This window comes from Hemicordylus capensis, chromosome 5 (assembly GCF_027244095.1).
Source record: "Hemicordylus capensis ecotype Gifberg chromosome 5, rHemCap1.1.pri, whole genome shotgun sequence".
Lineage (NCBI taxonomy): Eukaryota > Metazoa > Chordata > Lepidosauria > Squamata > Cordylidae > Hemicordylus > Hemicordylus capensis.
Window position 1 is genome coordinate 105,251,126 of NC_069661.1, and position 25,949 is coordinate 105,277,074.

The 25,949-nt window shown below is 44.6% G+C and overlaps 2 long non-coding RNA genes across 2 annotated transcripts in view; one reads left to right on the forward strand and one right to left on the reverse strand.

Annotated features, from left to right (window-relative positions):
* Nucleotides 1–9,248, forward strand: part of LOC128328415 (uncharacterized) — a 157,667-nt gene extending 148,419 nt beyond the window's left edge. The window contains exon 3 of the long non-coding RNA XR_008309196.1: nt 9,120–9,248. This is a non-coding gene — a long non-coding RNA (uncharacterized LOC128328415). The remainder of the gene's footprint in view (nt 1–9,119) is intronic.
* LOC128328416 (uncharacterized) overlaps nt 1–25,949 on the reverse strand; it is a 43,339-nt gene that overhangs the window by 4,406 nt on the left and 12,984 nt on the right. The gene's annotated exons all lie outside the window — the stretch shown is intronic.

The window sequence follows — 25,949 nt, forward strand, 5'->3', positions numbered from 1 at the left end:
GATGATGATGATGATGATGTTTTGTTTATTTAAATTTGAATTCATCTTTGCTTCCTTGCTCTTATCCTTTAAAATGTTGATTGCCTGAGTGTTAGTTGCCCCTATAATTGGATAGTTAGTCACAGACAGTAGGCTTCCATTCCTTCAAAAATTTCCTGGAGATTGGAGCTAACACATGCCTTAGAATTAGATTAACCAAACTAGCTGTTTGTCAAAGTCAGAGTATTAAATAACAGTCTTAACTAAAGTGATTAATTTGTACATTTTCTAACCTTTAAGGCAGGTAATAATAATAATAATAAGAAGAAGAAGAACAACAACAACAATAACAATAACAACAACAATAACATAAAGATAAGATAGAATGAAAGAAGCTGCCTTACAAACCATGGTCAGCTACGTAGTTTGGCTAGCAAGAAATACAGGTGCTCCTGAAATCTGGGGTGGGGAGAAAGGGCAGCCCTGCTAACTGAGCAAAAAGGCACCTTATTAAAGTGGTGATTCTCTTATATTTAACAAGGGGAGAGCAACTGGCCTTATCCGACCCCAGCACAGCATCCCTCCAGTGGCTGTTGCTGGTGTTTACCTTATGTTTCTTTTTAGATTGTGAGCCCTTTGGGGACAGGGGACCATCTTATTTATGTGTTGTTTGTTTTTCTATGTAAACCACTTGGAGAACTATGGTTGAAAAGTGGTATATAAATATCCATAGTAGTAGTAGTAATTGGCACCTCTGAATTAGAGATCTGATCTCCCACTTGGAAGTGGAACCATTGGAAGATCCCCTGCTCGTGAACTCCGGGAGCTCCATCCCAGTACCCCAAGATTCTTTGCTATGTAAACCACTTTCAGAACTTTTTATTGAAAAGTGGCACATTAATTAATTTAATAATAATAAATAATAATTATAACAATGACAATGAGTCTCCTTGAAATATTCCTCTCTGAATGTTAACTTCTCCCACTTCTTCTCCATTTACTAGCAAGACTCATTTGCTAGTAAATGGAGAAGAAGTGGGAGAAGTTAACATCCGGAGAGGAATATTTCAAGGAGACTCTTTGTCGCCTTTACTTTTTGTATCTCCTTAATTCCGCTATCCATTATCTTGAACAAAACAAACCATGGATACCAAATTTCAAAAACATCAGTTAAGCTTTCCCACCTTAAATTGATAAGACCCAGAAAGACAGGAAGTGTTGGGGGGGGGGTACTAAGCCCATGAGAGGATTGTCAGTTCCACTACCCTGAGATTCGATGTGCACCAAGAAGTGCAGCCAGCCTCAGATGCGCTGGCCACATGCGACATGCCCAGGCACTGGGACCATGCCTGTGCTTCCTGCCAGCCATACCAAAGCTTCACAGGGCCATGTGACTCCTTCCTATTTGTGCCACCCAAGCGGTGAACAAATAGGCCCCAAAGACTCCGAGTGATTTGTCAGACATGGGTGGAGTGGGAAACCAAGGCCCTGTCAGGTGGCGTGTGCTTCAGAAGCTGCTCCCCAACCTGGTCATTTCACCTGAGCTGCCTTCCTCCAACAATCTGCCTGGAAATCAGACACCCATAGATGTAGAAGACACACAGGGGCCTGTTCTTCCTCCACAGCCAGCACTACCCAGGCCTACTGGGGGAAATGGCACAATGTCTGGGAAACCAAAATTTCAGACACGTGGGTACTCAATTCTTTCCTTCATAGATACAAAATAGAGTTAAGTGCTGTCCCCAACAACTACTTCCTACCCACTCCACAGTCCCATTCACCTACGAAGCACTGCAATCTACTCCTTGCAATCTGCCACCTAGTATACATCTCCACAATAGAAACAGTACCAAAACAACAAAGGGGCTGGGGAATATACTCTATTTTGTTTACATGCCCCTTTGTGGAAGCAAGTCTGCTAGTAGACCCATCAAAAGGAAATTGTCATGGGTGAGATACTCCCTGTCCTGAGATATCAGCTGAAATGCTCAGCAAGATGAGCAAACACGGCCATTTCCCTCCTTATTAGCCTAAGTGACTGGGAAAGATAAGGGATGAGACACTCATGCTCAACAATAAATCTGCATCTTTGTACCAGAAACATCCTAGTTTGGGGAGGGTAAGCAAACATTGAACCATTTCCATTACACACATACAGTAATCACTTGCACAGCTTGAACTTTGTCCAAGAAGACACACCTGCAATGATCTAGCCCACTTCAACAATGGACACTTTTGTTATTTTCTATTCAACTCACTCTCTAGGGTAGGAAAGCTGCTTGATTGACTCACAAACAACCCCAGGGCATGTTTGTGAGTATAACTACCCTACACAAGCCACATGGCTTCAGACTCTCTTTGTACTCAACTCCAAAGCGGACTCTCATACAGACGAGCTGCAGCTGCTGCCCCTCACCCCTCTTCCCCATTCCACCCTGCTCTCTACCCCCAAGGAAGCTCCAAATTGCCACAAATGTGCATGGGAAGGATAGGTAATACTAACACCTCTAGCTATCTCTTGGAGCTTTCTCACCTCTTTCCCTGCCTCCTCCCCTGCTCTCCAGGCACTTTCCATTCTTAGAAAGCTCCAATTAGATTCTCTTTTAGAAACTGTCTGTGCATATACAGCACCTGGAGTGCTTAATGACACCCTTCAAGACAGTTTCTTTCTTCCAAGGGACCTTATACAAATGTTACATGTCCTGATTCAACAGATTTCTGCCACTTCTACAGCTGCTCGGACTGATGGTGGCATCCTTGGAAGCTGTACCTTCAGCCAGCTTTTACCTTTGCTCACTACAGCTTTTACTTTTGCCCAATTCTGCTGCATCAGAAGGCGACTGCACAGCACCAACCAAAGTCAAGCTTCCCCACCCTGTTCTACAACTACTGTGGTGGTGGATACATCCCCTCCATCTTTCACAGGAAAAAAACATTCCTGGTCCCTAGCAGGATAATAGTGACAACTGATGCCATTCTCTCAGGTTGGTGTGCCCACTGCCTTCAATACTCCACACAAGGGAAGGGGTCACCATGGGGGAAATGCCACAACATCAACTGGCTGGAGTTAAGAGCCATAAGTTGAGTACTCCAAGTGTTCCAACGACTGTCGATGCACCACCTTGTCTTGATTCTCATCGACAATGTCACGGCCAAGGCATACGTGAACCGCCAGGGAGGAACTTGCTCAAAATCACTTCATGAGAAAGCGACACTCCTGCAACAATGGGCAGAGTCTCATCTCTCCCCACTCATAGCACATCACGTCAGTGGCTCCCTGAACAAGCAAGCCAACTGGCTCAGCAGACAAGACTTCCACCCGGCAGAATGGAGCCTTCACCAATGGGCATTTGAGCTTCTGACCCAAGCCTTGTGAATAGGTCCTTTCCCTGTGTGGTGTGGAGGCAGTAGACACTCTCATCACCATGGCCCAAAGAACTCCTGTATGCATTTCCTCCAGTGCCAGTACCCAGTCAACTGCTCTGCCAGATACTACTGCTCAAGGTTCAGGTGATTCTTGTGGCACCACATTGGCCACAGCGTCCCTGGTTTCTGAAAATTCTTCTTCTAGCTACAGCAGGCCCATGGTTTCTTCCAGTGTCTCTCAATCTGCTCAGTCAGGGTCCAGTACTCCATCCTGACCCAGCATGGTTCAAGCTTGCTGCATGCTGACTGAGTGCAACATTTTGAAGAGTCACAGCTCCTCGACACCATACTAGCATCTAGAAGTGACTCCACCAACAGAATACACCAATGCACACGGTGAGTATTCCTACACTGGTGCAGGGGTCGCAAGCTTGTGTCCGATCAGTGTGACATGCCAGAACTCCTGCTGTTCCTCCAAGACAATCTTGATCAGGGCCTCAGGGCTAATACGATAAAGTGTCACGTGGCAGGCCTTGCCACCTTACTCTCTCCTTTGAAAACACATGGTCTACACTTGCACCCACACCTCAAGCGGTTCCCTAGGGGCACCACACTCTCCTCACCTACAACTGTGCACAGATTCTGGGATTTCTATAAGGTGCTTAGAGTTCTTCATGCTCCTCCATTTGAACCCATTCATCCTGTACTACTTTGCATCCTGTTATTAAACTGGCATTCCTCATTGCCATCATGTCAGCCTGACGAATTTCAGAATTGAGAGCCCTGTCTTCAAATCCATTTTTTGTAGTTTTTCTCCCGATGTAGTCAGGTTAATCCCTGATTCATCATTCCTATCCAAGGTTGCTTGGGATAGTCCAGCAGGGGGAGGTTGGCCTTCAGGAAGACCAGTTCCTCCACCGAGCCAGCATCCAAATGTGAGTGGTGGGTTATTGCCACGTCCCTGGCCATGGAGAACACCCTCTCGCTCTGGAAACTGTTCAGGGGGCAGGAGAGGAGCTGTACAGCAACCACTGCCAAGTTCAGCCATATTTGGTGCCCCAAAGTGGATGAGCTCCATCTCATGGTCCTCCACCACTGGTTCCTGCAGGTACTGAAGAACACTCTGCTCAGCACCACTGCAGGGAGGGGTCAGCACCTCCCATACCCATGGCAAGGTGCCAAGGCAATGCCATTTGAACCACAGAGTGGAACAAACAGATGGCACCATCAGCTGCATTGGAGCTGCCAGGGACATCATGCTGCTGGACTGGGAAGCGGTGCTGATGCTGATGTTGGGTGTGGACTGCACACTCAGAGTTCTTACCCAGCCTCTTCTTCTCTGCCTGATGCACCACTTTAACCAAGAAGGCCATCTACTCGGGCAGTCCATCAGGAGTGACCACATTGCCTTTCATGGTTGGGTCACACAGGCATGCCAAGACATGCTCTGCTGATTGACCCAATCTGTTGCTGAGCCGATCCACAACTCCAGTCCTCAGATGACCTGTCAGGGCACCTGCCTCTCCAGTGGTCAGAGTGGTCTGGAGCTCACCCATCATCTTCTGCAGGGAAAGAGTTGTGGCCAAAGCCTGGTTCAGAGCTCCTGTCTTAGCACACAAGCTACTCATTGCAAGGGAAAATGGCTCGAGTGCCAAGACCAACTTGAAAATGAGCTTCCAGTCTGTGAAGGCCAGGACACACACTCCCAAGCCCCCAGTTACTTGCCAGGGCATGGATAGCCACCTCTTGCTCCTGCAGGCACTAGAGCAAGAGCAGAGTGAAGTCCTGCCACATCTCAACATCCCAGGGATAATGTGAGAAGGTAGGCTGAGCTCATGCTGCCTCTATCAGAGCATCCGCCTACCCTTCTCGCTGCAGTGGAAATAGGCTGTGATCTTGCGGCACTTGTCCACAAGGGTAGCCATGGCGGCGGCAGCCCCTTGCGGGAGAGCCACTGATGTTTCCTCGCCCTCACCTCCTTGATTCCAAGTTCATCCGTCACAGCCAGGTGACAGGTGTGTGCCATACAGCGCATGGACACAAACTCCAGCTGGCGTGCTGCCCTCAGCATGTTGGCACCATTGTCGGTCACCATGAAGCCTTTGTGGAGGTTTGGCTGCTATTCCTTCGCCTGGTGCCCAATGACCACCAACAGCTCATCTGCTGTGTGGCCGGTGTCCAGAAGCTCCACATGCAACAGAGCCCACCTGGAGTTTGCTGCCAGAGAGGATGTGCTGGCCACGCCAGCAGCAGTAGCAGCAGCAATAGCAGATGTTGTCCCCCCTCTCTCTGGCCCCCACCAGTGTGCAGTGAGGGACAGGAAAGCAGCCTTCACTCCACTACAGCGGGTCCACACATCCGTTGTGAAGTGCAAGTTGCTGTTGCACCCTGCTGACTCCAGCACCCCCAACACAGCCTCCCTGCATGCCCAGAACAGGGAAGGCACCACCCTCCTAAACAGATCTCTGTAATGGTGGTTGCCACATTCAAACTATTGAACTGACTCGAACAGGGTTCAGTTCAAGCAAGGACCAGCCCCCTCTTTTCGGGCTCCAGGTAAACATGAGCCACTCGAACCAGGCCAGTTTGAGTCAAACTTGGTTTGACTTCAACCATTTTTGCACATCCCTACCCTCCTACCCTGAATGTAGGAGTTTGAAGCACTGGGCCTGTGTATAAACTTGCACATCTGTAGTTACTTTGTAACACCCACTTATGCATACCCCTTACTCAACAACATTGTTAATGGAAAAGCAGAAGGCTGAAGTACTGACAGTCATTAACACCTTGATAGAGGCAGCTCATGGGGCAAGGATGAAATTTAAAATGTCTGATTACCAAGCTGATTAAAAGGTCAAAATATCTCCTGAATCTGAGACTGAGTAATAACATAAAATAATGAATGTCTGAATGGGGTCTATTTCAATTATATTTCCTGTCTCATTACTTTGAAGTTTTTTAAAAAAACACTCCCTTCATCTAATTATGTCATTGTTAAGAGTTTTAATTCCGTCTGTCTGAAAAAGAAAATGAGTATGGCAGTGACCCTGTTAATTATCCTAACCCATGCTTCATAGTGCTCTAGCCCTGAGATCTAATCACTGTATCTATATATATCTATATATCTATATATATCTATATATATCTATATATATATTTTCAACACACAAATTAATCTCTAGGGCCTCACTGTTTCATATTGCAAAACTAACTAACTCTCTCTCTCTCTCTCTCTCTCTCTCTCTCTCTCTCTCTCTCTCTCTCATAGATCTATCTATCTATCATCTATCTATTTTTAGATATGCACAAATCATTTTTGCTATTCGATTCAACATCGAATTGCAAAGTTTCAAATCAATTTATTGAACTGGCTGGCCATTGCTGGCTGGTTCGACAAACCAAATCAAAAATTCATTAAAGATTTGCAATTCATCCATAGGGTGAATTGCAACTTGAATCACCCCATTGTTCCCCAAGGGACACTTAAGTGCATTGGGTTGGGTGGTAGGACATAGGGATGTGCACGGACGGGTTCGGAGGCCATTCTAAAGGCCTCTGGACCGGTCCAGACACGGGGTGGTTCGGTTCGGGAAGATGGGGTGGGGGGTTCCAATACGGACGGGGGGGGGGCCTTTACTTATCCCTCCTAACAACGGCGCCGTATTTCCTAGAGCTATCGGGCGGCAGGATACCTCCCTGCCACCCGCTTCAATCCCCGCTTGTGGCTCCTCCTTTAGTATCCAGAATCGTACGGCAGGATACCTTCCTGCCACCCCCTTCAAAGCCCCGCTCGGCTGGCGGCCGCCCCCTTCAAGACCCCTGCCACCCCCAAGACCCCTGCCGCCCCCTTCTTGCTAACTCCCCGTTGCAAAGGGGCGGCAGGAGAACTCCCGGTCGCCCCTTTGCCTGCTCGGCTGCAAAAGGCTTCTTAGAAGCCTTTTGCGTGCGAGGGCGGCCGGGAGTTCTCCTGCCGCCCGATTTCTAAAAGGAGCAAGAATCCAGCAAACTCCGCTTTCCTCCCGCATGCAAAAATAAATAAATAAATAAAGCTGGACTTCACCGCGTGAAGCCGCCCGATAGCTCTAGGAAATACGGCGCCATTGTTAGGAGGGATAAGTAAAGCCCCCCCGTCCATATTGGAACCCCCCACCCCAGTGCCGGACCGCAGCTCCGCGGTTCCGTGCACACCCCTAGTAGGACATGATGGTTGCTACCTACCACCCAACCCACAAAAGTAATGGGCAAGTGGGGGATCATTAATTTTAAAAATAATAATTCCAGTGGGGGGTTAGGGTTAATTTTTTTAAACCGCCCACTTGCCCTTTCTGTGTGTGGGCTGGTGGTAGGTAGCACCCATCATGCCCTACCACCCAACCAATGTTGGTGTCCCTAGGACCTACCCATGGGGAACAATGGGGTGATTTGAGTTCCCCATTGTTCCCTATGGGCAAAACAAGCAGCATGCACACATTTTGCAACTGTGCCTTGAAAAACAACACTGCAGAACAGAAGCACATTTTAACTGTCAACTTGTTTTAATTGTTTTTATCATGCTGTAAACCGCCCTGAGCCATTTTGGAAGGGTGGTATATAAATCTAATAAATAAATAAATAAATAAATAAAAACACTTGAAAAAATTCCTAGAACATAAACTGAGTAGTACCTCATTGCCTTGCAGGTGGGAGAGGGGTGTAGTTGGCACATGGCACTTGGCAGTTGGCACTGTCCAAAGACAGTCAAAATGAATAGAAAAAATGAAAGTGTGTAATGAAATGAATCCTCATAGGGATAAATTGAGGAAAAGTTATTATACAACTAAGAATCCAAACACTTTAAAAATAGTGACCACACATTTTCCTCCATAACTCCACTTCTACAAGGGCTAGAGCTTAGCTTATTTTTTTAATGAAAGCTGGGAATTGAGGGAAAATAACAGGAGGAATACAAATCTTGAATCAATTCAAATCAAATCTGGCGTGGTTCGATTTGGACCTGAATCTAGCCAATGGACCACAGGGGTAATTTGTTATGTCTCCAAATCACTCAAATCAACTAGATTTGGGTACAAATTGATTTGGGTACAAATCAGTTTGAACATCCCTAATTGCTATATATTGCTTGATGGATTATGAGCAGGACTATGTAATTTCGCTTGGCACTCAGACTGGACTCATAGATTTTTCTCTTAGTTAAGTTCTAATAAGTTAAGTTCTAATAAATATGACAATTTAATGAATGGAGATAGTAGGAATTCTAAATCGGAGCATTTTTGTGCTGCTGTTTGCTGATCCGTTGGTGTTTGTATAATTTGTACTGCAAGATGTCCTGCATTTATTCTGTTGCTCTCATGTCTAAAATGAATGACACATAGTTCTGGAGGCATTAAATGAAATTCTGCACTCCCTCTGGCTGTTCCATCATTTGCCAGTTCTGTGCCTAATTATGGGGCTATATCATGTCATGCCTGAACCCTATGAGCAAATAGTGATGTATTATAGTCATATATCAGCATCAATGAATTTCTTTGTAGACTGCCTGTGAAGGGTATGTTTTTTGTTCTATTGCCCCTAGGCATCCTCGGTAAATTGGCAACATTGCTCTGTTAATCAGCTGCTTTGGCCATTCCTAGAGAAGTACCATTAGTTAGATAGACCCTATTGCCCAAGGCCCACAGTCATTCAGGTGACAGTGCTAGTGCAGCAGCAGTGGACAGTTTGGTCTTTATACAGCATTTGGAGTGAATTTAAGTATCACCCTCTTTCTTCTCTCACAGATGGATGGAAAGAATGCTGGGAAGACTTCAACTAAGGACTGCAGCAGAAGTGGATGCCCTGGACCTGGGGCAACCATAGCAACAGAGGACTGAAACAAGGATAGCTGAAGACGGTGTGTACTGCATGATGCTAAGGAGATCAGACATGGAGAACCAGCCACTGGAGCCTCCAAGTCTGGAGGGATACTTTATCCATTGTGGAACTACGGCCAAAGACCATAATCAAGATTTTAATAGGGTCATTGTGATTTCTGCCAGTTACCCTGGAGGAGCAGGAGAGAAACTTGACTTGGCAGTAAAACAGGACATTGGGCATGGATAATCACCCAGTTAAGTCCTGCTCGGCCCAGACCTCTGGAGAAGCTTCAAGCAATCAATTGGTGATAAAAGGGAAGACAAGGCGGGGGCGGGAGCAGAAATGAGGAAGCCAAGGAAGCTAGATAGATTTGACAGCCAAGGAAGCTAGATAGATATTCTTGCTTCTGTAGATACAGGGAACCCTGGAAGGCCAAATACAGGAGAAGGAAGGGACTGCAGCCTCTTGGGTTGTGTGGGTGAGCCTCTGAGATCTTAGTGGGACAGCATGGTTTTTTAAAACCCTCAGGGCAGATTACAAAACATAAAGTCAATTAGTATTATAACAGTGTAATTCCACATTCCATAGCAGCCCTAACATTTTCCTGTGTCTTCCTTAAAAGACACAGAAAGGTTAATTATACTGAAACAGAGTGGGGACCAAAATCCACACTTTCGATTGTGCCCAGAAACTAATTGGGGGCTAGTGTCATGCTCTCAGAAGAGGTGTAATATGCTTTCCATGACTCACACACAATAGTAAGCAGGCCACTGTGTTCTGAATGAACTGCAGTCAGTTGTATGATATTTAGACAGCTCTACATGTGTTACAGTAGCCCAGGGGATGTACACCTGCAGCCTGGTCATCCTTCCCAGGAATGGTTGCAGCTCACTTACCAATGGAAGGCAATAAAAAGCACTCCTGACCATAAATGTGTTTTGGCTGTATTCAGCTAATCATGCAGCTGTCCCCTGGCATTCCAGTGAAAGTGCATTCAGTCCCTATCCACAGTTCTTAGAAATGATGAATACAATGGTCTGTTTTTGCTGGGGAAAGACTTGTGGTTCAGTGGGTGATGGACAATCATTTCTTTCTGACTACATAACTTCACATTCAACAGATGTATATCAGTTTTTGTGATTGCTTGCTATTTTGAGCCTTCTCACATATTTAAGAACAATGCATATTTGTAGTAGTTCATGAATCTGGCACAATGGGAGGGGGGGGAAACAAAATATGAAAAGCTCTCTCAAACATTACGTTCTTGTGTTCTATATCTAAGAAGTATATAGCTGAACAAGGTGAAGTGTGAATATGACAAAAGTATCAGTTCTGGAGGATTGGCAACCCTACTAGGGAGTATCAGCCCCAGAGCTCCCTAGCAAGTCAAAGAGACCAAGAGTGAGCAGAAGAGGAGGACAGCCACGATGACTCAGGATGATTTAACCTCTTCATTTCCACAACTGAGGCCAGAATTGGGAATGAGCCATGGGGAAGTTGGGCTAGCTATTGCCACCCACAACCACTGGGTCTCTGCAGAAAGACTTTGTGCATACAATCTATTAACAAGGTCCACTAGATGAATAGTGGGCATGACCCCATCCCCCATATTCAGTACACACTATCACTCTCCACAAAATCACTCTACATGCTGTCATGTGGAAAGGGCTATAGATACTCTTAATATGTAGTCTGAAACACAGGTGGGGGACAGCTGTCTCTCCTACCTTCCCTAAATGGCACCCTTGAACAGGACCTTCAAAAGTTCCAAGTCTCACCTTGTGCCAAATTTTAATTTGTGATTAAACCTCCACAGCCAAGCCTATGCATGTTTATTCAAATGGCATTTACTTCTAGGTAGATGTACAGTACATAGGATTATTACCATATTCAGTTAATCAATCATACAGATTAGGTGATTAAAATTGCAGTCTTAATTAAAATTAATCAAGTGGATACTATTTACAATCTCAGTAGGATTGGAACAGGCTTTCCATAGCCTTTGAAAGGCATTGCAAAGTATTTTTTTCTCATCTCATTTTGATTTAAAATGATCAAAAACTTGCTATATACAAAATAAACTGGTGCAGGTCTGTTCTGCTGCTTTATTACATTACTAATTAGATCACATTTGCACTTACTAGTGCAATCACTTACTGGAAAGGTTAATTTACTGACTACTCATAGGAAGACTGCTAACTCAGATGTGGCCCAGTGCCACATCTGTGTAAATGAAGAAAAATGGCCGTGAGTAGACTTCTCAGCGTAATTTGTGCTCTAAATAGAACTGGGGCCTAGGAGACTAGAGGGCCCTTTTTCAAAATGACTTTGAAGATCGTTAAACGGACTTAGTCCATATTGTTACTTGCTTCCCACTTCCATGAGTGGTGAGAAGGTCCTTTGGATGAAACAGTAATTGTGGAAACTTGTGATGTCTTGGTAGTATAGTTTTTGCTTTACTTTTAAATATACAGGGAGAGGAACTGCACTCCATGGTCTTTCAGTCAATTCACAATTTGTTCTCTCTTAGTGAAGTGCCTGAATGAGGTCTGCGGGGAGAGCGGGCTTAGCCCGCTCTCCCCACAGATGATTGGCAGTGGAGTCCTGGACGGCCAGATTGGCCACCCACATGGCTGCCGGCTCCGTCATGAAGCCAGCAGGGGCTGCGGGGATCAGGGCCCGTGTGGCCCCCGGAAGTCCCAGGATGCCCTGCAAGAGTGCTTGCAGCCTCTTGGCCAAGTGTCTACTCATGTGTCGCCACGCACTGCAGCGACACACAAGCAAAGAAATGAGGTTAACGGAGCACTTGCTCCATTAACTTCATTTAGGGGGAAGGCATTTTAGGCAGGCTAGCCGCCTTGGCAGCACCGAGCTCGCCTGCGAGCCCAGTGGTTCCCACGAGCACTGGAAAGCGGGCTAAGCTCCCTTAGCCCACTTTCCAGTGCTCGTGGGAACAGCCTCTCTCTCTTTCAAACTGCAAATTAAAATTATAACTCCAGACTCTTTCTCTGCTCCTCCTTCTAGTACTCCTCCTTCTAGTACACATTTCCCCAGTGATGGGTTTTGCATTCCAAAAGCTGGAGAGAGATTCAGCTAGAATCTGCTAGACCTCTTGTCATTAGCTCCCATTTATGAAACATCAACTGATTATCCTTGAATTGTATAGCTTTGCACCTATCTAAACAAAGGGATTCATGAGAAATAATCAGAAAAGGTAGCACAATACTGAGCATTTCTTCAGCGCAAATCTTACTGAAACAGGAATGGTTCTACCACAATGGACAAAACAACCAGTCCATTAATACCAAGAAATGTGAATACATTGATTACTATCAACACACAAGATTTATGTCCATCATCACTTGATAAAGAGTTCTTTCAAAATGGAGGTTCACCGGATCACTGTAGTGTATGTGGACATCTTTACTAGCAACTTGGTTATAGACTTTATGTGCTCCACTGATGATATACAGTCCGTGGACTTTATCATTTATGTGATTATTTATATTGTGGAATCTATTGTTGGTATGTACCATTTTATGATGTATATCTAATTGATTTATATTGTATATATTTCATAATACAGCATTTTCTATCTTATTGGGGATTCCTGTGGCATCACACGAGCCTGAATTGCTGGGTTTGCTTCCTCCTACCCTGCAACTGATGGTTGTGAGAGCAGCCCTAGTGTGTTTTGTGTCACCTTTGAGTCCTATGAGAATGTTTTGCTTTATGCCACCTCTTTTGTTGGCATAATATTATGCCTATGTAGGGGCCTCCAGCACGATCTGAGTGCTGGAGTGAGTTTAGGATTCAGATTGAGCTTGCTCCTCCCCCAATATACCCCTGATGCTGCCAATGTTTGTTACCTCCACCAGAGTTTGGGATATAGTGGCATTACATTACGTCAGCATATCCCTGGCATATACCTGTCAGGATTGGGGGGGTACCTGTGGTAGTGTATCTTCAAGATCCACCCATGCAGAGGACTTATGCTGAATCCTAAGGCAGTCCATCCAGTGTAATTTTAGCATAGGATTGCTCCCTGAGTCTCTGAGCAAGTTGGTATCTGGCTTTTCATCTACCACTTTTCACATAACTAAGTAATTATTCCATGCTGAAAGGAGAATACAACAATCTTATTTCAATAACGATCAAGAGATGGCATTACCCTGGATCCCCATTCTGTACTGCTGTTGAGAAGGGCCAGTGACAGGGCCAGCATCACTGGGCATGTGCCACGGGCCCACTGCCAATTCCTGAGGCCACCTTTGTGCCCATAGCCTCTGTGTGGTGCTGGCCGAGTGACCCTCTTGGGACTTATCCATCTAGGAGAGGACTCAGGGAAGGCAGTTTGCCAAGTGTCCCCTGAAACCTGGAACCGGCCCCTGCAGCTAAGCTTTCACAAATGAAATATGTCCCTTTTGCCCCACCCAAGTCACACTATGAGCATAAATACCTTTATTCCATGGCCTCCTGTCCTGGTTCATAAATTTACTTGTTGTTTAAATATGAGTCAAAACACTGGACAAAGTTTTAAATTCTCCATGAGCTTAATTTCTGTTCTCCCATAGCAGTGCTCAGCAAGAACTGCCAACACCACAGCTGTGAGAGCGCACCGCCAGCAACAACAACAAAAACCCCACTGTAGTCCTTCCTGTAAAATCAAATGTTAAGATTAAAATAATTATTACAGGAAAGAGCATCCTTGAAACCCAGCTGCAATTTTTCTCATGTCATTTCTTTTTTTGGTACCACATCTGAAAACTATTAATACAGGACTAAAATTGTTCTTGACAGAAAATGGGAATTTTGCCAGGTGAAAATTCAAATGAGAAGAACATAGGAGACAACTAGGCTAAATTATAGAAGTCGTATCTTGAAGTTCAGAGCGGTTTCATACGCCTTGTGTGCCAACAAGACCAGAACAAAAGAATGTCAACAGACACCCCCACATATTGCTTCCTCAGATACAGCTGTGGTATTCACTTGTATGAATATTCATTTCTACAGGACTTGTATGGGGAAAAAGGAAGAGCCACACAGTGAAAACATATCTGAAGCTTATCTTATTCAAATAAAGGTCCAAGCACACACCTTGGTTCATCTGCTGAGACAACTTTGACACTTGTATTTTTCTTTCTGAGAGCTCAAAAAATGAGACCCTGCAGTTGAGAAGGCCCACTTCTTGGTTGTTATCAGTCTCATTTCAGGGAACACTTGGTGGAGGAGGGGATACAGCAGGGTAAGAGTATCAACACCCCACCCCACCCCATTTTCTGTGCTGTGCTTTAAAAATAAATAGATTGAAAGCTGGAACTAAAATAATTAAAATTAATTTGAATGAACAGTTTCCAGATTGAAGGAGTAGAGGAGAGCTGGTCTTGTGATAGCAAGCATGATGTTTCCTTAGCTAAGCAGGTTGCATATGAATGGGAGACTAGAAGTGTGATCATTATAAGATATTCCCCTCAGGGGATGGAGCTACTCTGGGAAGAGCAGAAGGTTCCAAGTTCCCTCCCTGGCTTCTCCAAGTAGGACTGAGAGATATTCCTGCCTACAACCTTGGAGAAGCTGCTGCCAGTCTGGGTAGACAATACTGAGCTAGATAGACCAATGGTCTGACTCAGTATATGGCTGCTTCCTATGTTCCTAACATTACACTAGCATGGAGCTGCCCTTTATACCACAATGTTTAGCATATTGTTTTACAAACACATATACTCCCCAGAGCAGGACTGCCAACTGATTGAAGCTATTCCTGGAAGGTACCCCCCTCCCACAACCTGACAATATATTTTTCCAATATTTTTCACCATATCAAGCCATTAAAACCTCCATAACAGCTTTCAATAGTCACCTGGAGATTGATGCTGATTTCTGGAGATTCCAGTCCAATCCGGGGTAGATTGGACTGGAAACCTACACCTGAGTGGTATGAAATTCCAAGAGCACTCTGTTATAAGACCACTTTCTATGTGAGGACTCAGGGTGGAGTATTGGAGATACTTGCTTTAAATTGTTTATTTACAAAAATGAACATTGAGCAGATGGGATGCTGCAGCCACTCACACAAATATTCCCCGCCTGTCCTGGAGACTGCTTCTTGGCAGCCATATGCCAAAATGCAACTTCTTCCTCTGGCTCCATGCACATTCCTCTTCCCCTTGGCATACACTCTCAGTCAGACTACTGATCATAATTCCCATTCTGACAGGTAGGTGTGACTGCGTTTCTAGTGGGCCTTGATTTCCCATTAATTAGCATTTGTTGTAGTGGCCAACTCCGTACAAGCTAAACAGAGACTGAATAAAGCACTCAGAACAACGTCTTTGGAACGGTGTTCTGAAATTCAGGGTGGTCTCTGAAAGTGTCAGGATTCGTCCAGTCACTGACCTGGAGGAGGACAACTCCAAGGACTGGGGAGATCCGGTCCTGGCAGAGGGCTCCACCCCAGCAGTGAACCCTGAAAATCACTGGCACTAGAAGAACCAGAGTTTGATGCTCTCACAGAGACTTTATGGAGCAATGAGGACCTAGGTCCCATTAGGGGGAGGCCGATTCCTGCCCAAGAATCACCCCCTCACCCCTGAGTTCCCAAGAAAGGGAACAGGGCCCAGGCCAAGCTCTAAGGTGCACATTTGGCTGCTTGAGGCTTTCCCCAGGATAGGTCTCCTTGGGAGGAGGAGGAAGCTAACTTGGAGGCCTCCTTCAAAACATAGTTTCTCTAGGAAAAGCTGGAAAGGGTATGGTCCCTGCACACTACAAAAGCCTCCAGCATGCCTGTTGCCATTCAACAGCTTTTCTTGGGGCCTAGGCCTCTTCCTCCCTGAAGAACTTCACCCTGCTCCCTCCCTCAGTGTTTTTTTTTTTTTAAAGACAACTAAAAACACATCTTTATTAAAAAGTGGCTTTTTAATAGTGTTAGGGAGGAGAGCTGGTCTTGCGGTAGCAAGCATGATTTGTCCCCTTAGCTAAGCAGGGTCTGCTGTGGTTGCATTTGAATGGGAGACCACATGTGAGCACTGTAAGATATTCCCCTCAGGGGATGGAGCTGTTCTGGGAAGAGCAGAAGGTTTCAAGTTTCCTCCCTGGCTTCTCCAAAATAGAGCTGAGAGAGAGACTTGCCTACAAACTTGGAGAAGCCACTGCCAGGCTGGGTAGACAATAGTGAGCTAGATAGACCAATGGTTTGACTCAGTATATGGCAGCTTCCTATGTTCCTAATACTCCATCTTTGGTTATATCTGGTAGGTTCCTTAGTTTTAAGTTTTTAGCTTTTAAAATAACTTAATTTGAAATTAATTCTGATTGTGGTTTTAGCCTGACTTTTAACTTGTTTACTTAATTTGATTAATTTTATTACTTTTATTTTACATTGTATCTATTTTATTGTTGTGAGCCGCCCTGAGCAGTAGTGTACTGGAGGGGTGGGGTATAAATGTTTAAAATAAAATAAAATAAAATAAAATAAAATAAAATAAAATAAAATAAAATAAAATAAAATAAAATAAAATAAAATAAATGCCTGAGGCCACTGAACTCTGGACTGTAATAAAGAACTTTGAGCAATATTGTATGAAAATAATTTTATCATGTTGTAACAAAAGAGGACAACCAGCAGCAAGGTGGATGGACTTGATTACGACAGCAATGAATGCACCACTGAGAGACCTTAGAGGCCAAGTTGAATACAGATCATCCTGGAGAGGATCTATCTATGTGGTCGCTAAGTGTCGACACCGACTTGATGGCACTTAATCAATCAATCAAACAAAATGTAGGGTATTTTAGTGGAAGCTTCTAAGCCCATATGATCCACAACAGACTGGAGCAGAAAAGGCAATACTAACTAACTTTTAAGGTTGTTATAAGAATTACTGAGAATTTTTGTGTGAAGTGCTACCCAAGTACTAAATATTGCTATTATTATTTGTGCACATATTAAAATGTCAACACACCTTTTTTGTTTTCCACTCCAGTTTTTATTTTTGAATCAGTGTATCCCCACTTTTTCACAGTAGGTCACCTCACCTCTTGCAGAATATCGTGACTAAGCTGAAAGAAAGCCTGGAGTACATTGCATACATTTCCCTCCAGCAGAAGCTTTTCTGGTTTGCTTACTGTTTCTTTTTATACCTGTCCTTGTATGACCCTCAAGTTCAAGTCTCTCCACACACCCGCCCCCAATCCTCACCCTCTAGTAAATACTACAGAGAGAAAGCCAGTCTGGCTTGAATTTGCTGCTAACCTTTCTAACCCTCAAGGGTCCAATCTGGTATTATCTTGCTTACTGACATCTAATTAGAAAATCTCTTATGACCGTTCTTCAGACCCTTTGCAAAAATGAGCTTCAAATCAAGTCTGGCTTTCCTGAAAACATGTTTCCCCTTTATCACTTGGAGCTCAATACTCTAGCAATATTTGTGTTGTGGCACTGTGCTAGAGAGTCTATGGTTGTTCCCAGACATTAAGAAGATATGAATAGAACCATTAAATTCTGCTCTGAGATGTTTTGGTGAAGAGCAGGCTCAGGGGCGTAGCAAGGTTGGAGTGGGCCCAGAGACAAGATTTTAAAATGCCCTCCCCCCAGAAGCACTGTTCATGAAATTAAGAAATCTTAAATGAGGCTGAATAGTGGTAACAAAAAGCATTCTCTCTCCCCCACCCCTCTCTCTCTCCTATGTGCCACAATAGAACATCAACCTAAATTATTTTTTAAAAGGTTTTATAAATTGTGGACGATGCAAGTCATTTAATGGTACCAGATAAAGACATGCTGTTCTGGTAGCTCCAGGTCTTAACACTCACATCAAGTTCAGAGGATGAATACAACTGAAGGAAGCCCAGGTGGGTGTGCAGCTGGGGGAGTCAGTCATGTGACTTGCCTGGGGGGGGCAAAGCAGTGGGCCCCCATACAACTGTCTCCCCTTGCCCTATTATAGTTACGCCCCTGAGCAGGATGAACACATGCTTCTCTGCCAAAATTCCAACATGAATTGTGGCGTATGGAAGCATGGCTAGGTCTTTCTGAAATGGGTCTTTCTGTTCAAAGACCCATGAAATGCAGAATGGAAAGAGGAATTGGACATCACCACCCCTGCAGTGCACTGAAAGCCTTGTGGCACACAAGATGGAGCCTAGCACACCCCAGAACACATATTCTATCTATTCAAGATAGAGCCAGCGTGGTGTAGTGGTTAGAGTGCTGACTAGGACCGAGGAGACCTGAGTTCAAATCCCCATTCAGCCATGAGACTAGCTGGGTGACTCTGGGCCAGTCACTTCTCTCTCAGCCTAACCTACTTCACAGGGTTGTTGTGAAAGAGAAACTCAAGTATGTAGTACACCGCTCTGGGTTCCTTGGAGGAAGAGTGGGATATAAATGTAAAATCATCATCATCATCATCATCCCAGTGGTAATTGGCGCCCTGGGTGCAGTTCCAAAAGACCTTGAAGAGCACCGCAACACCATAGGGGTCACAGAAATCACCATCAGCCAATTACAAAAAGTAGCTTTACTGGGAACAGCCTATATTCTGCGACGATATCTATAACAATTGACAATAAAATTCAGCCATCTCAGGTCCTTGGGAAGGACTCGATGTCTGGATAAAACAAACCAGTCAATAACACCTGTCTGACTGACTGTGTAAACAAGAAATAATAATATTTGGGCCACATAGGAACATAGGAAGCTGCCATATACTGAGTCAGACCATTGGTCTATCTAGCTCACTATTGTCTTCACAGACTGGCAGTGGCTTCTCCAAGGCTGTAGGCAGGAATCTCTCTCAGCCCTATCTTGGAGAAGTCAGGGAGGAAACTTGAAACCTTCTGCTCTTCCCAGAGCGGCTTCATCCCCTGAGGGGAATATCTCGCAGTGCTCACACATCAAGTCTCCCATTCAGATGCAACCAGGGCAGACCTTGCTTAGCTATGGGGACAAGTCATGCTTGCTACCACAAGACCAGCTCTCCTCCCACGTTCACTGAACGTTCCACATTCAGCCTGAGTTCATGTTAGCTCATGCACCAAGGAAGTGGCAATCTCACTGTCCACGTGTTGAATAGAAGGCCTTGGAGCATACAAAGTGAGGTCCAGCACAGAATGAGGACCCCCTCCCCGCACACACACACACACACTGGTACATTTTCATGCTCTAAGACCTGCAGTGGATTGAAATGGGTCGTCAGCATGCTGAAGACTTTCAGATAAGGAAGATGAATGTAGCCTGGATTAGAGATGTCCTGGACAGCCCTACTCCCACAGGCCCAAGACTACTGGAAAGCATCAGGTTCTTGATTGATTATTATTAATAATAATAAATTCTGGTTGGGGCAGAACTCAGCCCCATCAATTACTTCAACCTTCCTTTTGTGCATATAGATGACTTCTGTGTATATACCTTCTTTGTATACAGGTGACCTAAACAAAAACTAGAATCTGTACAAATCAGAAAAAGACAGACCCTGCCAAATGGACTTATACAGTGTAATTTAGGAATACGAATACGACAAATATTTATATACCACTTTTCAACAAAAGTTCCCAAAGTGGTTTACACATACATACATACATACATACATACATACATACATACATAAATGGATTTTATTTAGATTAAAAGTGTGGTCTAGCCAGCATAGTATAGTGGTTAGAGTGTGGGAAGACCCGAGTTCAAATCCCCACTCATCTATGAAACTAACTAGATGACTCTGGGCCAGTCACTTAACTCTCAGCCTAACCTATCCCACAGAGTTGTCGTGAGGATAAACTTATCCATGTACACCACTCTGAGCTCCTCGGAGGAAGAACGGGATATAAGTGTAAAAAATGAATGAATGAATCTGACCTCACCCTCTTACAATACTCTGGGGCATGATGTACAAATAACAGATTTTCTCATGTCCTGTTAGGTAATATTCAAGTAAGTTATTGGTTATACTCTTCATAAAAAGAGAACATGCTTAGATGTCTCCACATTAAAAGTGTTTAATTATGGCAGGATAGTGCACTAAAGTTTTAGTTCTATTGTCTCCATCCTAGCAAAGTTTTAACAATATTTTCCATTGTTAAGAGTATTCATGTTTTAATTAAGATACCTTTTAAATTATGGTGATTACATTCCGTTCATAATGCAGTACTAGGTTGTTGATTTTATTCACAAAACCTATGAGTCATCTCTAAAGAACACCACATTCCAGCTAAGGTTTTTGCTGTCAGCAACAGTACCATTTTTAATTAGCAATTAAAGGCTATTGTTGTGCAGTGTATAAACTACAACATCCGACCAATACAGGTATTGTACTGAATTGTTAAACAAGTTCTTTCAAAGCCATCTTTCAGGCATTTATTTTATGTATAATGTTTGTGAGACACCTTTCTAACTCAGGAATTGATGGCTCAATGTGATGTACAATAAAATTCTCAAAACCATCAATAATGGTAGCAACATAAAAAAACAAAATCAGATATGCTTCAACCAAGCCCAGTAAATCCTTTAGAAAGCGAAAATGGTTTCAGCTGACAGCAACAGGATGCCAGCCAAAGCCAAATCTCTCAACTGCTGTCTAAAACCTACGTCTTCTGTGAAACTTAGTTTTCAGCTCTAAGTGCTGCAAAGTCTGTGTTACTGCATACACTCGCATTCATCACTTGTTACTCTTACCATTTCCATTGCTTCTATTCTCTGACGACTGTCAACTATCGATTAGGGGTTCCCAACCTTGGATTCCCTGATGTTGTTGGACTACAACTCCTATTATTGATTGTAAGCTTCTTGGGAGAGGGACCAGAGTTTCTGGTTTGGGGTTGTTGTTGTTGTTTTTATGCTGTAAAGCATTATGTACATTGATGACATCATATCATATTAAATGAATGAATGAATGAATGAATGAATGAATGAATGAATGTGTCACTACTACTACTATTAGAAAAGATCATTTTAAGGAGAGATTATGGCCACTACTTGCCCATCTTGATTCCAAATGTACTGGTTCTTTGAGAGCCCCTTGGAGAAATGTTGAATAAAAACATGGACCAACCATTCTGACGACTGAAGTACTGGTATTTCGTGAAGTGCACTGGTGCTGCAGATGAGACCAGCTAACTCAGCACTGGCACTCATGTGTGTTAGAGAGCTTGGAGGGGAGATTCCTTTATCTACCCTAGCTGCAGCAGAAATGCACAGCTAAGGAGTGCACTGCTAATTAATATTGCCTGGAGACATGGAGTTAAAGTTCTAAATAAAGTAGTTTATTTAGGAAATCCATCAGGGAGATAGATAAGGCCTACATGTATGTAGCTAGCATACAGGAAGAGAAGCAGGGAGAAGAAGGACATCTCTCTCTCTCTCTCTCTCACGTAGAGAAAGCATAATCAGAGAGGGGATTCCCTTGCTCACTATCTCTACCCCTAGTGGTTAGTAGGCTTGCTGGTGCAATAAGAGTCTATGTTATCAGGAGCTGCATCTCTAACAACACAGAGGGGGATTTTGATGAATGCTCTTTCTACCTGAAGCCTTTGTGTCACTCAAAAATATGTCCCTGAAGGTTACACAGCCCTCCAGGATATATTTTTGGGTAGAACAGAGAACGTCTGAGGAAAATGAGGTCAAAGAAATACCTCTGCTGATTGGTTCCAATTTATCAATGCCCTTGAAATGCAGGGCCCAGAACTGAACACAGTGGCTTACATAATGCAACCCAAGCATTCCTAATGAGAGTTGGGTGCAGCTGCTCTGACTATATGAACAGCTTCATTAGGACAGAGCCTCTCCTGCCCTCAAAAAGTTGTGCCCCCTACTCTCAGTCCTTCCAGGCAGTTCAGAAGGATACCATGCTTGATGGTTTCGAAAGCCGCTGAGAGATACAAGAGGATTAACAGTGTTACACTCCACGTCAATTCCCAGATGGAGATCATTCTTTAGGCTGATCAAATTAGTCTCAACCTTGTAGCCCACCCAAAAGCAAGTTTGAAATGGGTCTAGATGTAGTTATGGGGTGGATGGGGGGGGGCTTGAATTGTAATAGATCCAGGATTTCTGAACCAGTGAAGTCATTTCTAAACCATACTATTTCTGAAATTTTATGCAGAAATATATCATTATGCTTCAAATGTATAATATAATACTTTTCAAAAGAATTGAGCTTTTTCCCCCTGTTACTTTCATCATGAGTTCAGATACTATTTTCTAATATTTAGAGTTTTTAAAGATTAAGTATCTGATACAAAACTGCACTCAATCAACTGTTGTAATGCCCCCAAGCAACCATTTAGAAAGTTGTTTTTTCTGTTACAAGGCTCTTCAAACACAGCTGGAATCCCATTGATCTTACTCATTGGCATTTGATAACATTAATGTTTTTTCTTCTCTTCACAGAATATAAGAACACCATTGCTTGATCACACCAAATGCAAATCTAGTCTCATATCCTAACCATATGTACACTAGAGAAATAATTTAATTGTGATTGTTTCCCCTAGAGAACTCTGATAATTGTAGTTTGCTTAGTTTGTGAATGCCCTGGCTCTGAGCAGAACAAAGGGGCAAAAGAAGCCTGAGAATGGGGAAAGGGAGGATGCAGGTAATAAAGCAACCTTTGCAGGGGGTGCTGTGTACCACGGGGTGTGTGTCACTGAACACCCTCTATCATGTACATGGTAAGACCTCCCAACAGCAATGAAGCCCAGTGATTTCAGAACTACCAAATTAGTGACCTCAATACCCAATTCACTATCATGATCTCCCCCTTCTTCCAGTGTGTGTGTGTGTGTGTGTGTGTGTGTGTGTGTGTGTGTGCACATGCATATGTTTCCCTTTTTCTACTCTCCTACTTGGTCAGACAGAGCCACTTCCCCCACCCACCCTCCTGGCAGCAACAACCATGGCAATGGGGGCACTAATATTATTGCCCATATTAAAACAGTATGAGATGAGGAAGGTAAACCCTTGGGAAACTTGGAGAAAGGTAAGCTCTTGGGAATCTCAGGGGAGAAAAGCTCCCCGCATTGTTAAAACTGGAAGGAGGGGGATCCCAACAGGGGGATGCTTCAACCTTCCCCCAGTTGCCTGACCACCCTACCAAGCAAAACTAAGCCAACCAACCAACAAAAAACAGTGCAAGTGCTTATCCTTGTCTTGTTGCTGCTCCTGCTGCTGCTCAGCCAAGAAGATTAGCAACACATCCCTTCCTAATGCCTCGCAAATGCTGACTGTTTGGGCTGGAGAGAACGCTTTAGGCTCTCTGGCTCCACCCACCCAAACCCTCAACCAATTAAATAACCCCACCAGCCTCATGCCTTATCAAAGGCTGGGTGGGGCAAAATCACTGCATCTAGCAGACACTGGGTGGGAAGCATCATTCTGAATATGAAAGTTCCTTGCATATTTATCATGGCTTTTACCCTGTAGTCCGGGGGTGTCAAGCTTAATTGAGTGATGGGCTGGATTTGATTCCAGTGCACCTGGGGGGGCACACATAGGCTTGCACCACCTTCTCACAAATACCCCATGCCTCCTCCTCCTCCTCCCTCTTTCTCTTCCTTTCTTCCTCTCTCTCCCCTCTCCCTCCCTTGCCCAGCCACTACTGAATATAGGGATGTGCATAAAACTGGTTTTTGTGGTTCGGTTCTATTTAGAACTGAAATTGAACAGATCTACCAGTTCAGGTTCTCAATTGATAGAACCAGGCCATGGTTTGGTTCAAATTAGAACCCCCTAGAACTGGTTCTAAAAAGTTCTCCATAAGAAATAATGGGGCTTGACCGGCCCATTATGCCCTATGGGTATAATGTCAAAGTGTCAAAGTGGGGTATGCAGTACAACATGAGTATAATTACCACTCAACTACCACCAAAGCCCCAAAACAATCAGTCAAAGGGGCGATTTTAAATGATTTTTAAAAGATTTTTAAATATTTACTAGCCGACTCCACACAGAGCATCTGTGTGCCACTTTGTGACACTGTTTCCCCCTCCCTCTTCCTCCTGGCCTGGTCTCTCCCACACAGAGCTGCAGCGGGTGGCCAAGAAGGGCCCCTCCGCCACCGCTTTTTCTCCCTCCCATCTGCCTGCCGCCACTGTGGCTTTTCTCTCCCCCCCTCCGTCCGCCCGCTGCCCGCTGCCTTTCTCTCCCCCCGCCTGCCGCCCGCCACTGCCTTTCTCTCCCACTGCCTGCTGCCATTTTTCTCTCCCCCTTCCTCCGCCAGCCAGCCGGCCACCACCGGCACTTTCTTCCCCCTCTCCTCCTCACTTCGGAACTCTCGCAGCGTGTTGCGAGAGTTCCGCTGCCAAATCCTGGGCACACAAGTCCCAAGAGAATTAAATATATAGATTATTTTTCCCATAGGGAATAATGGGGATTAGATTCTTTGATGTCATATAGATTCTACATAATGAATCCCTATGTAGAATCTATGTGCCATCAGGGAATTCAACACTATTGACATCAGAGGATTCACATGTGGTGGATTATCTGATGGCACATAGATTCATAATGTAGAAAACATAGGCTATAAAAATGGACCAGGGGCCTGAAGCCAGCTAGCTGGCTTGGCAACAAGCAGGAGGGAGGATTAGGGCCCCACCACTCACTCACTACACACACACACACAAACACACACACAAATTTAAGCACACTACAGCCAGCCAGGAAAATATTTAAATACTAGCTGGGCTGGGCACAGAACATCCGTGCCTCCAGCTGGCCCACCACTTCTTCCCCCACTGGCCCACTTGTCACCTTTTTATTTCTGCGCCACCCTCACCGCTTTCTGGCCAGCCGGACTTCTTCTCCTGCCCACCCACCTCCACCCCCTGTTTCTGGCCGGCCAGCTTCTTCTTACCCATCTGCCACTTTCTGTCTGGCCAGGCGCCGGCTTCTTCTCTTGTCTGCCACCCTGCTCCACTGGCTTCTTCTCTGTCTTGCCCTCTGGCTTCTTCTCCTGCCTCCTCCTGCCACCGCCACTTTCTGGCTGGCCGGCTGACTTCTTCTTGCCCGTCCACCACTTCCCATTCACCCCCTCCTTTCTGGCCAGCTGGGTGCCGGCTTCTTCTCTCTCCCGCCTGCTGCCGCCACTACTTTCTAGCCAGCCAGCCGGCTGCCGCCACATCCATTTTCTTGCCCCCATCCCTTCCATGGCTAACTGGCAGCTCTCCAGATTCTCGTGAGAGCTGCCATGCATGGGATTAACCATGGGTATGTCTTAGAAAATTATATATAAAGATTGTAATCATTAAAATTTAAAAAAAGGGGGGGGGAAGGGAAGCAGGAGTCAGATAAACCTGAGGAGCCAGCATGGTGTAGTGGCTAGAGTGCTGGACTAGGACCGGGGAGACCCGAGTTCAAATCCCCATTCAGCCATGAAACTAGCTGGGTGACTCTGGGCCAGTCACTTCTCTCTCAGCCTAACCTACTTCACAGGGTTGTTGTGAAAGAGAAACTCAAGTATGTAGTACACCGCTTTGGGCTCCTTGGAGGAAGAGTGGGATATAAATGTAAAAATAATAACAACAACATCTAAAACATCAAGTCAAATCAACCATCTGCTGTACATGGACGATCTGAAGTTGTATGAAAAGTCCCAGTCAGAAATCGAATCACTGCTAAACACTGTCCATATATTCAGTAGCGATATAGCAATGGAGTTTGGACTAGACAAGTGTGCTGCATTAATAATGAACAGAGGAAAAATAAGAAAAACAAAAGGAATAGAACTGCTCAATGGAAGCAAGATCAAGAACCTGGAAGA